General features: G+C 47.9%; 1 long non-coding RNA gene across 1 annotated transcript; it reads right to left on the reverse strand.

Moving 5' to 3' along the window:
- Positions 1–3,354: 3,354 nt before the first annotated feature.
- Positions 3,355–4,142, reverse strand: 2310034G01Rik (RIKEN cDNA 2310034G01 gene). Its single transcript, NR_040418.1, has one exon. It is a non-coding gene; the product is annotated as an RIKEN cDNA 2310034G01 gene (long non-coding RNA).
- Positions 4,143–11,787: the final 7,645 nt, after the last annotated feature.

The raw sequence follows: 11,787 nt of genomic DNA on the forward strand, positions 1-11,787 counted from the left end.
GGCAGATTTACCAACGCACGGCTCAGCTGCTTGCTGCTTCTCTAGGCCATGTGGTTCTGCTCCATCTTCCTTCCACTTCCTCCTCCTCCATCCTTCCTCCTCAGTTTCCCTCTCTTCCCCCACTCTCTAAAACCTCCAGCCCCACCTTTCCCTTCCAGTGCCCAATCACAAGCTCTAGCCTTTATTGGACCAGTTAGAATGGGGAGAAGGTCCACACGAAGTCACCTGAGTACAGGATGATCCACTCCTAGTCTGGGAAGCCCCTCTTGAGGAAGCAGAATTAACATCGGAATACAAACAACACCGGGGCAACCCACAACAGTCAGGTCGCAGGGAGTCTGTGTGTTTTATAAGTCCTCTGCTTTAAGAGTTAAGTTCAAAGAAGAGATCAAACAAGGAAGTAATCAGCTCCCTGCAGGGCTGGGAGTGGAGTGTAATGATGCTGTCTCTGTGGAGTAGCGACATAAAAGCCTATAGTAGGACTCTTCCTCCTTCCATATGCTGGGCATAGGATAGGCAGAAGGGACCTGTGGAAAGCCAGGGGACAACTATAGGTGTAAGTGAAAGCCAGGGGGGTGGGGGTGGGGGGAGGGGAGGCGTGTTTACCAGCAGGACATATCAGCAAGAGGAAAAGTTGAAAGACTTCAAGTGTCTGGACCCAAGAAGACTGAGAAAAAGCAGAACACAGAAAACATGCTATGTTGGTTGTGGGGCTCATCATTTATCTCAAAACTTCCTTTGTTTCTAAGGGTATTCTGAGCTGGCTTTAGTGGGTGACTCGTGCCTTCAATCCCAGTACTCGGGAGCCAGACATCTGTGTGTTCTAGGCCAGGCAGGGATATACAGAGAGACAGGGGATTCTTTGCCCTCCTCTGGTGTTGGAGGGCACTAGGCCTATACATGGTGTACAAACATGCATGCAGGCAAAACCCTCATACACATAAAGTAAGATTAGATAAAGTCGGAGGCTGGGGCTTTTATCAAGTAGGATTGTTTGCCTTAGAGCAAAAGACTATCAATGTTCTTTCCCCAGAATGTGCACAGTGGAAGGAGAGAACCAATCACCATTTTTTTCTGACTTCCATAAGTATGTATAATGTGTTTGTGTGATATAAAAATAGAAAATATCTAAAATCCCTTTCATTATTTCCATTCTTTAGAAAAAAAATTTAAGATATATATATATATATGAATAAACTGTAGCTGTCTTCAGACACACCAGAAGAGGGCATCAGATCCCATGACAGATGGTTGTGAGCCACCATGTGATTGCTGGGAACTAAACTCAGGACCTCCTAACCCTTGAGCCACCTCTCCAACCCAACATTTTACCTTTTTATTGTTTTTTCTTTCTTTTTTTTTTTTCTTTTCAAGACAGATTTCTCTGTGTAGCCCTGACTGTCCTGGAACTCACTCTCTAGACCAGGCTGGCCTTGAACTTAGAGATCTGCCTCTGCCTAATGAATGCTGGCATCAAAGGTGTGCCATACCTGGCTTTATGCCAGAGAGTTTTTGTTTTTGTTTTTACATTTTACTTCTTTCGTTTATTTAATGTGTGTACATGAGTCCCGATAGGACCTGAATTCCAACCTCAACACCCACATAAAAAGCTGGGCACAATGATACATGGTTGTGACCACTGGATGTGGGAAGAGGAAGAGGAAGAGGAAGAGGAAGGAGATGGTTCCCTCTGGTGCTAGCCTGTCAGCAAGCCCCAGGTCCCTAGCAGAAACCTTGTGTCAAAAGCCAAGGTGGGCTGAGGAGTGGGCCCTGTAACTGATGGTTCATAGCACATAATAGTGCTCTTCCATAGGTGACTCACAACCTAGTCTAACTCCAGAGGGGATCTAACAACACCTCTGTCTCCTTAGGCATCCTCAGACACCTACAATCTACACTCACGTGCACACACAATCCACAGACACACAAACATATCATTAAAAATAAAAACATTAATTATTTTTGTTTGTTTGTTTATTTCTCCAGGCAGGGTTTCTCTGCCCTGAAACTTGCTCTGTAGACCAGGCTAGCCTGGAACTCACAGAGATCTGCTGTCTTTGCCTCCTGAGTGCTGGGATTAAAGACGTGTGTCATTACCATTTAACATAAAATTAAATCTTAATAAGGTCAATGCTGGTGGTGTGTACCTGTGCACAAAGGAACATGCACACACATGCAGAGAGTGGTGAGATGAAGGGGGGTATATTAACTAATTAAATCAACACTTAAGCATTACAAAATATTACAAAATGTAAAATCGTACACACACACACACACACACACACACACACACACAGGGTCTGGCTCTGTATCCTCCCTCCTAACTCTGATTCCCAAGTCCTAGGGTTAAGGGATGCTCTACTAAGCCCATCAACAACACTACATTGAAATACTGAAAATTTCAGCTGTATTTATGGAAAAAAAAAAAAAAAAGACTAGTCAGATGTGATACCCATGTATGACCCCTGTAGGCTTGAGAGGGCAAACCTACTCCATCTTGGGACTGGCCTCCATCTTAAAGAAAAAAAAAAAAAAAGCCTGAGAACTTGACCTACAGCAGAACCCAAGCTACTCCCAAGTACCAGGAAGGACCCCACAGCTTGTCCTTAGCCCATACCCCAGAGTTACCGCTCCCTAGCTACTTCTTAGCAACAGTTAACCAAAGATTAATATGATTATTTCAAATGTACTTTCAGACCTTTGGTCTTGTTTCAGAACACCCACCTGTCAGCTTACAATAGACATTCAGTTAGATATTGCCAGGTTTGGGACACTCTCACCTACTCCCATTTCCTATAAAACCTTGTCCTGCTGAGGGTTCCAGGCTGCTCTGCCTTCTCTTCCTGTCCTGCTGTAAGGGTTGGGTTGGGGGAGAACCCAAGCCCAAGCTTGTAATAAAGAGATAAGAGCCCCAAGTGCTATTACATCAGAAACGGCTCCTAGGTGGTCTTTGGGAGTTCGTGAATGCTTTCTGGCACAACAGGCTCGGGCAGGAGTATTGCAACCAGTTTGAGGTCAGTCAGTAAAATAGCAAGACCTTTATCTGAAAATTAATTAATTAAAGATTTAACATAAACTGGGAATAAAGGCTAAGCATGGTGGTGCACACCTTTAATCCCAGCACTTGGGAGGCAGAGGCAGGCAGATTTCTGAGTTCGAGGCCAGCCAGGTCCACACAGTGAGTTCCAGGACAGTTAGGGCTACACAGAGAAACCCTGTCTCGAAAAAACCAAAAAAAAAAAAAAAAAAAAAAAAAAAAAAAGACAGCCTGGTCTAGAGAGTTAGTTCCAGGACAGCCAGGGGTAGAGAGAGAAACCCTGTCTGGAAAAAACAAAAGAACGAAAACGAATGACATTCCTTTGAACACCTAACTTTATGTGTTTTACAGATGTGATAGCTAAGGGGTTCAGAAAGGCTAAGGACGACACACGGCTAGAAAAATGTCAGAACTAGCTCTAAACCTAGCTTACAGGAGACATTTCCCACACTCCAGAACTATCATAGGCCTTCAGATGACGTTTGGATAGTAAGTCCAGGCAGGCGATTCTAGAAGATTGTCCACTGCATACTGTAGAGCTGCTGCTTAAGAGCAGGCCCAGGGGTCAGGCTACATACAGAGTAAAGACTTTAATCACACAGATGGCAAAATGCCCGCTTCTTTATCTTGTATTGGATGCTGGACGTCGCTCATTTATTTACTTCCGTTTCCAAGCTGGGAATTGCTTGGCTCCCTCAGCTTTGTAAAGAGGGGAGTTGTGGTGCAAGGGAGAGAAAAAGGCGAGTGGGACCCACACGGAGGGCTAAGAAGGGAGAGAGATGCTGCTTTCGCTTCAAGACCCTCTGGACCGAACACCTTTCTCTCCCAGCACGGTTCAGCAATAACTCCAGGGAAATCAAAAGCAGGGACGGCGAGCGGGGATCGACAGACTCGCAGGCGCGCTGAGATGCTCATCTTGGTCCTTGCTTTTTCTTGAGGCGGCCACGCTGCACCGCCTCCGGAGCGGCCGGGCTGTCCCCGCTGTCCCCATCGTCGCCACTGGCTGGCTTGCGCATTACGTGCCGGGCCACCTTGTATTCGGGCTCGCCCACACGCGGCACAGCCCGCACCAAGAACTGGCCGCCGCGCTTGGTGACGCGCACGTCGGTGCGTGGGTAGGTGCCGTAGACGCGCCGCAAGTCGCGGCGCACGGCGTCCGGCAGCGGTAGGGGCGGACCCCGCATGCGCTCCACGCGGCCCCAGCGCAGTTGCAGCTGCAGGCTGCTGCCCTCCGGCCACGCAGCGTCGCGCCCGGGCTGGGATGGCGCGGACACGGCGGAGGCGGGGAACGACGAGCCGGGGGCCGCGGCATCCGGCGGTGGGAAGGCCCACCAGGGCAGCGTGGAAGAGGCCAGGGCCGCGCCTGCACCATGGAAGCAGTGGAGTTCTCGCGGGGCCGTGCTCAGGCCCACCGGCCGGCTGCAGAAGTTGTGGGTCTGGATAGGTGGCAGCAGCAGAGGGGCGGGCAGGTAGGTGTAGGTGAGAGTCTGCAGCCGAGGCCAGACGCCCTCCCTGGGCGGCAGGCAGACGTAAGAATACATGACCTAGAACTCAGATGGCGGGCATTTTTACTGGGTCCAGACCTGTGATGGATGGGTATGGATATATAATTCATAATAAGCACGTGTCACTGGTCCCCCAGCTCTTGCCTGAGTTTCGTGTGACTGCCTGATGGCTTTGAGAAACCTTTCCTGGGTCAGGGGTTCTGCTCCCCTCCTCCTCATCAGATATTCCCGGGCCGGGGATGTAGGTCTGTCAATACAGAAACAGACATGCACAAACACCTGTGTTCGGTCCCCAGCACCACATAAGCGGGTGTGGTAGATCCTGCCTGTAATCCCATGACTCCTAGAGTAGAGGCAGCAAGACCAGGCCTTCAGGTCATCCTGTTTCAGAACAGCCTGGGCTACAGGAGACCCTAACAATCTGTTCGCATTCCTTTTAGGCTCCGCCCCACAGTTACCTGGCAACAGCCAGGTATGCCTGACTCATTATAAAAGGGACTGCTTGCCCCTCTCCTCACTGTCTTGCTGGCTCTGTGGATCTCTTCCCATTCCCCTCTCCCTCTCCCCATTCCTCCCTCTCCCCATCTCTCCCCCCCCCCGCCTTTATCTCCCTCAACTCCCCTCCCCATGCTCTATATATGGCTGGTACCTCTGGGGGAAGGGATGCCATAGCATGGGCCCACCATACCGCTCCTCTCCCAAACATATCCCTGGCTTCATATATATATGTATGGCACGACACAGTTGCTCTCCAGGCTTCTGAGCCCCCAGCCCTTGTTATCTTTCCCCTTGTAACCATCCATTCACTTGCCTCCTTCAGCCTCATGGGATTGTTCTCCAGTCTTTGGGAGAGGCAGAACCGTCCAGAATAAAGCTTCTTCCCACTGCTTTTCAGTGCTGTTTTCCCCTTCCATGCCCAGCCCGAGCCACACCTCCCTGTTACTAGGCAGAGAGAAACACCTTGAGCTGGCTTGGAGCCACCAGTCTGTCCACAGCTTCAACTGCCTGAGCTCACAGATGGCACTCCCTAGAATACTGAACACTTCCCAACGATTTCTAATCAGGTCCCTGCGGTTACCTACATGGTGACTCTCCAGCCGCCTGCAACTCCACTTTCAGGGGGGGGTCTGATCTCCGAGGGCTCCTACACATATGCAGTGCACAGATTCCTGGAAGCAAACTTAGGGATAAAATGACTATCGAGTCGTTAAAAGAGCATTCTGGGTGACATAAAACCAGTGTAATTACTTCAAACATGAAAGAGGTCCAGAGTCCTACTGATGCCATCCAGGAAACACCACTCACCACTTGGCTTTAGAGATGGAGGGAGTACCGAGAGCAAGGAGTACAGGCAGTGTCTGGAAATCGGAAAGCATGAGGCAATAGATTAAACCACAGAAGCTGCAGAGGGGAACTGAGTCCAGCCAACACCTTCCTGGTTAGCCAGTGGGACCCATTTCAGACTTCCAGTTTCCCACAACTGTTAGGTTTGTCTTACACCCTTGGGCTTTCAGTTTATATACCACCAAAAGGACATAATGTTTGTAACTTTGCCCTCTAACCAGCACCCGAGAAATATCCAGGATTACCCATGAGTTCATCTCACCCCATCAGGACTGGTCATCCTTTCTACCTGTTTGTACTTCCTCAAGGAATCTAGTCTTACCTGGTTGGTGAACAGGCTCACCCCAGACCCAGCTCAAGCCAGAACTGAGAAGGCAAAGAGCCTATGTGTTACATTGGTGCCTTCATGCTTCTCTGGTCTGGGGAGTTTTTAGGTACAATGAAGGATCAAGCTGTGGGGTGGTATTTCTTCATCCCGATTCTAGAAATGCTACACTTTCGTCTTTTCAAAACAGTTAACTTAATTTCATGTGTATGTGTGTGTGCCTGAGTGTATGTCTGTCCACTAGGTGTGTGCAGGAGCCCTCAGAGGTCAGAAAAGGGAGGGGTTCAGTCCCCTAGGACTGCAGTTATAGATGGATGGTTGTAAGCTGTCACATGGGTACTGGGAATTGAACATGGGTCCTCTGGAAGAACAGGCTGTGTGCTCTTCATTGATGAGCCGGCTGTCCTGTGTTCTTCCTCACCTCTGGAGACGGCGTCTAGTGGTGCAGTGCTGGGTGGCCTGCAGCTCTATGATTTCTTCTTTTTAGTTTGTGTGTCTATATGTGTATATACATACTTCTGTTCAGACCTTCTTGTTCTACTCTACTTCTGTTCAGACATCTCTCTCTGTCTCTCTCTTTCTCTCTCTCCCCATCTCTGTCTCTCTCCCTGTCTCTGTCTCTCCCTGTCTCTCTGTTTGTGTGCATGGATGTGTGTCCTGGAGGCCAGAGGGTCTAATGCCCCTACAGCTGGAGTTTCAGTCAGATGTGAGCCACTTGATGTGGGTGCTGAGAACTGAGTTCTTCCTGCAGCAAGTACTCTCAGTTACTGAGCTATCTCTCCAGCCCCATTTGAAGATTTATTTTCTTAACTATGTATATATGTAGGGGGAGTTATGTGCACATGAGTACAGGTGGCCAGAAGAGGGTGTCACATTACCTGAATCTGAGGTGATAGGCACTTATGAACTACCTGACGTGGGTGGTAGGGAGAAAACTCAAGTCCTCTGCAAGAGCCCCAGGCTTCACTGTTTGTTTATTTTTCGAGACAGGGTTTTTCTATATAGCTCTGGTTGTCCTGGAACAAGCGCTGTAGACCAGGCTGGGCTCAAACTCAGTGCCAGGACCAAAGGAATATACCACCATGTCCTGCTGAGGCATTCGCTTCACCCTGGAGCCATCTCTCTAGCATCCTGTTTTCTTGTCTGGTGGAAGGAAACATTTTCTTTCCCCAAGACAGAAATCTGAAAGGATTGCAGATTGTGAAGGAGTTGTAAGGAGGCCTTAGTCACTGAATATGTAGTCATAGAAGACATGAAGCTGAGAAACAGAACTTTCTTTTTGTTAATGGTATGTGAGTCATGATCTTTACAGTTACAAAGACCAATAAATTCCTTTTTGTTTAGGATGGTTTGAATGCCCTGCTGTTCCTTCTACCCCACCCCAGTGATACACACTTGAGTATTTTCTCTCAGTGTCTTGTGAGACATTTGAAATTACAGTAACCTTAGTAGTTTTGGTCAGAGAACCTTCATGATCAGAGCCTCTCTAGTGGGCAAAGTAGAAGTCCTGGGAGAAGTGGCCCCATAACTAAGAATGGAGAGCTCTGAGAGAATAGGAGAATGAGGTATCGCCTAGGAGAGAATTTCAAGAACACTCCTTGTCTATCATTTCTCTTAGGTTCAAGGACTGGAGGAGTCCAGCAGGGAATTTGGCCTCCAGCACCACAGCATTGCAGCTGCTGATTACTGTCTCTGCATTTGAAGGCTTCAGGCCAGAGTGTAATTGTGGGACATGAAGCTTAGCAAGAATGACTCAAGGTCTTCCTGCTGGGTCACTTTTCAGAGCTGGTCGTGCCAGCCCTTCCCATCCTACCATTTAGTCCCCAAGGACGGTTAAGGAAAGACTCAAGGTGTGCTTGGTAGTGAACTCGTATACTGAGCAGAGACAGGAAGGCTGGAGCAAACCTGTAATAGATTTACAACAGTCTGAGTACTGAATTTTCGACCTCTTCTCTCAGCCAGGAGAGAAGTGGTGGGCATGGGAGAGGAGACGTGGCCATTTTCTTATCAGGACTGTATTCTGGAGCAGGAGGGTGGGGTTAATGGTTGTTAAAGTCTAGAATAGAGATAAGTGTAGATAAAACAGTTGTTTAAATCTAGAAGACATAAATGTATGTGGCTTAGGCAGGGTGACCAGGTTGCGCTTGACCTAACCGCAGCGATCTTGGATTGTAACTGATGATTGTTCTAGAAAGCTTTCCCCGGTAGTTTCCCAGCACATTAAACCAGATGAACCGTTATAGTGGCATGTAGCGCTTTACAACCAGACCCTGGTGCTAGTGATGTGCTAGACTCTAGTGCTAAAGATCAATTGTGTTTGTATGTGTGTGCACGCGTGCTGGAGACTTGGTCTAGTGGTCAAAGAATATTTGCTCTTGCAGAGGATCCCAGTTCAACTCCCAGCACCAATGTAGTGGCTCACAATTGTCACTTCTGTCCCATGTGATCTGATGCCCTCTTCTGTCTTCTGTGGGCACTAGGCATCAACATGGCACACATACATGCAGGCAAAATACTCATACAATAATAAATAGAAAAAACAGTTTTAAGGAGCGGGGCATGGTTGGCACCTGCCTTTAGTCCCAGCACTCGGGAGACAGAGGCAGGCAGATTTCTGAGTTTAAGCACAGCCTGGTCTACAAAGCAAGTTTCAGGATAGCCAGGGCCACACAGAGAAACTCTGTCTCAAGAAAAAACAAAACAAGAAAGAAGAAAGAAAGAGCAGGAAAGCGACTCTTGTCCTAACTAGTATACACACACTCACTGGATGGATACAGCAGTATTGGTGCTGTTCTTCATGTATGTAAGTCCTGGAATAAATTTCACTCTGCAATCTTGTATCTGTTCGTTTGTTTTTCTTTCATCTCAAAGCACCCTGAAACATACCCCCCTCCCCCCAGTCAGGGTTTCTCTGTGTAGCCCTGGCTGTCCTGGAACTCACTTGTAGACCAGGCTGGCCTGGAACTCAGAAATCCGCCTGCCTCTGCCTCCCGAGTGCTGGGATTAAAGACGTGTGCCACCACACCTGGCTGAAACATGTTTTTATATACTTGGATGGGGTTATTCCAGAACAGGGGCCATAGAAGGGTAGAGGAGGGCTTGAAGGAGGAGAGGAAGGGGAAAAGCTAGGATAATGTGGGTGTCTGGGACAGTGCTGTGGGATCCCCGAAGGCTCTCTAGGACTGGGTTGAACAGGGTCCTATGGGACCAACGGTTTGCTGTGATGAACCCATTGCTATGTTGTTGCAAAGTAAAAAGGGGACAATGTTTCTGCTGCACAAAAAGTTGCCAGCAACAAAAAGGCATAAGGGTCAGTAGTGCCTAACCTCTAGCACGTTCCCCAGCGGCTTGGAAACAGTCTCCCGAGCTCCTGAAACTCTGTAGCCAATGATGGCCTTGAGCTGATCCTGATGCTTCGGTCCACCAAGCGCTGTGACTACAGGGACAGCCACAACCATAGGCACTTTACCCAACATAGGGATTGACCCTGAGGCTCAGGTATGCTCAGTGAGAACCCTTCCAAACCTACCTACATTTCTAGTCCCCTGCTTTCTTTTCTTTCTTTCTTTCTTTCTTTCTTTCTTTCTTTCTTTCTCTCTCTCTCTCTCTCTCTCTCTCTCTCTCTCTCTCTCTCTCTCTCTCTCTTCTTTCTTTCTTTCTTTCTTTCTTTCTTTCTTTCTTTCTTTCTTTTACACTGCCTTCAGCTCCCAAGTGCCTGGACTACAGATGGGCTTCGTCATGTTCAGCTCTAGTTCTCCCTGTATGCCTACAAAATCCCCATAAGCAATGGAGCAGTTTCAACAAAAAGAAGGTCCCTTGGCAGAAAAGTCAAAAGAGGCACTCCTTGCCTTATATCTCAGGGTAGGTGTTTTAGGGTTTTACTGCTGTGAACAGATACCATGACCAAGGCAACTCTTAAAAGGACATCATTTAATTGGGGCTGGGTTACAGGTTCAGAAGTTCATTCCATTATCACCAGGCAGGCATGGTGCAGGAGGAGCTGAGAGTTCTTCACCTTCATCTGAAGGCTGCTAGCAGAATATTGACTTCCAGGCAGCTAGGAAGAGGGTCTTACAGCCCACATCCATAGTGACACACCTGCTCCAACAGGGCCACACCTTCTAATAGTGCCACTCCCTGGGCCGAGCATATACAAACCAACACAGTAGGGAAACCAAACAGATAGCAGCGGGTCCTATTTGATTGCTTAGAAACTGGACTGAGCCATACAGACTTGATTTTAAAGGTCTAGTAAGTGTGGAAGAGGAAGGACTCCTCTGAGACTCCAGAGAAGTCTGGTCTAACCTGGTTGGGCATCTGGTTGTATGAAATTTGTTGAAGGCTGGGCACGGTGGTGCACATCTTTAATCCCAGCCCTTAGGAGGCAGAGGCATGAAGATCTCTGTGAGTTCAAGACCAATCTGGACTAGAAAATGAGTTCTAGGGCAGCTAGTGCTGTTAAAGAGAGAAACACTGTCTCGAAAAACAGAAACAATTCATTGACTGTTTCTCTGAACTTCAGGGTTTTTGCTTGGTTGGTTGTTTGGTTGGTTGGTTTTTGAGATGGGATTTCTCTGTATGCCCTACCTTTCCTGGGACTTGCTTTGTAGATCAGGCTGGCCTTGAAAGCAGAAATTCACCTGTCTCTGCCTTCCCAGTGCCAAGACTAAAGGTATGTGCAGCCGCCACCAGCACCCAGTGGTTATTTTCATCTGTAAGTGGAAATAATAGCATCTACTTCCCATGTATAATTTGAGGAAGAGGCATTTGGAACGGTGCACCTATCCTGCAAAGTACATAATAGTAGGTGGCTGAGCAGTTCTTTTATGTGTGTGTATCGCCAGCCCTGTTTTTGTTTTTAGTTTGAGATAGGGTTTAAAGTGCCCGGATTGCCCTTAATTCACTCTGTATTCAGCACAGGCTAGCCTTCTATGTAGCAAGAATTACAGACTATGCCTTTAACCTCGGCACTCAGAAGGTGGAAATTATCAGATCTTTGGGAGTTCGAGGCCAGCCTGGTCTACATAGTGAGTTCCAGAAGAGCTAGAGCCACATGGAGAAACCCTGTCTCGTAAAACAACACCACCACCACCACCACAACAACAACAACAACAACAACAACAACAACAACAACAACAGGAATTTCAGAAAGGCACAATCAGGCATTACTTCCTCTTCTAATTCTTGTTTTTTTTTTTTTTTTTTTTTTTTTTTTTAGGTTTTTCGAGACAGGGTTTCTTTGTGTAGCCCTGGCTGTCCTGGAACTCACTCTGTAGACAAGATGGCCTCCAACTCAGAAATCCGCCTGCCTCTGCCTCCCAAGTGCTAGGATTAAAGGCATGCGCCACCACGCCCGGCTTCGTCTTCTAATTCTTATTACTACCACTACAAAGAAGTCGGGCAGCATGGGTTGTGGGTTAATGGCCAAGTGCCTGTGTCTACCATCTCCTGCCCTGGCTCTCCATTCCTTTGATTCCTCATGCCCACAGCTCAAGCTGGACTTTGCACTCGCAGGCTCACAATCCAGCCGTAGGTAGTCTCTGCTAAATTCTCATCTTCTGAAATTAGGATCGGGG

This window comes from Mus musculus, chromosome 19 (assembly GCF_000001635.26).
Source record: "Mus musculus strain C57BL/6J chromosome 19, GRCm38.p6 C57BL/6J".
Lineage (NCBI taxonomy): Eukaryota > Metazoa > Chordata > Mammalia > Rodentia > Muridae > Mus > Mus musculus.